Genomic DNA, 1,046 nt, shown 5'->3' with positions numbered 1-1,046 from the left:
TGACACACTGTTTCTTACATATCACATGTAGGAAGCCATGGTGGGTGTGGAGTGGTTAGTGGCCGAGTACGTTAACCACTGCGCAACTACGGCTCCTCTGGAGTGTAATATGTGCTGTTTGGCCAAAGAATCTGGAAAATCCCAGATTTTGCCCTGAGCTGGGTACTCGCTGGGCAATGAGAAATGAGTGAAGACAAAGAAAAGGAAAATAACACTATTTCTGCAGAAATTTCACCTCAGGACAGGAAACTGGTAAATGAGGCAGAGTGTGTGGTTTATGAAGGAGGCTAAAGAGCTCTGCCATTGCCCTTAACCCAAACTGTGGGTTTTACTTCATTTCCTGAAATGGGGATGCAATGATAGCTGTTGATAAAAAAAGAGTTGAGAGAAGGCAAGAGGGATGAGCCCACTCACACAGGTCAGGGGCACTCAAGTCCTGTTTAGTAGAGGACCGCCCTGGGATTAATCCTTGGAAACTATGGATGCTAGATGAGTATTTACACACGTCTGTTAAGATGATCAGGGAGCTCTTAAGACTCAGAAACCTTGTGGGGAAGTTCTACTGTGTTTTAGAGTGTTGCTATGAGTCTGAATTGACTCAATGGCAGTGGATTTTTCTTAATGAGATGCTCACAGATGTGAATTGGAATCTACTGGACAGCAGTGGTTTGAATTTTGGGATGGAGATTCAGATGCCAGCCCTCGCGTTGGTTCCATGGTGTAATGGTGAGCACTCTGGACTCTGAATCCAGCGATCCGAGTTCAAGTCTCGGTGGGACCTTTGCATTTAATGCTAGTGTGGAATATTTTTAAAAGCTGTTCAAATAGTGAATGAAATTTGTTAACTTCTCTCCCTGACCCATTCCTCATGATTTAGGAGCAAGAAAGGGAGCTAGCTGCTCCAGATGCCCACGCCCTTCCCACCTCCGTGCGGCTTCTTCCACCTCGCAGCCCCTGGCAGTCCCCTCATCCTCTTATCTCCTCCTCAGGAATTGAGGTCCCAGAAACTCACAGAAAATAACTGAGGAAGAAAGAGGGACAGCAAA

At 46.1% G+C, this 1,046-nt stretch overlaps 1 non-coding gene across 1 annotated transcript; it reads left to right on the top strand.

Annotated features, from left to right (window-relative positions):
- The first annotated feature begins 709 nt into the window (after positions 1-709).
- Positions 710-781, top strand: TRNAQ-CUG. The gene has a single exon. It is a non-coding gene; the product is annotated as a tRNA-Gln (tRNA).
- Positions 782-1,046: the final 265 nt, after the last annotated feature.

This window comes from Orycteropus afer, unplaced genomic scaffold (genome assembly GCF_000298275.1).
Source record: "Orycteropus afer afer isolate SDZICR_OR568_19922 unplaced genomic scaffold, OryAfe1.0 scaffold00010, whole genome shotgun sequence".
In the NCBI taxonomy this organism is placed as follows: domain Eukaryota; kingdom Metazoa; phylum Chordata; class Mammalia; order Tubulidentata; family Orycteropodidae; genus Orycteropus; species Orycteropus afer.
The sequence above is the reverse complement of the archived record's forward strand: the minus strand, read 5'-3'. Positions and strand labels throughout refer to the sequence as shown.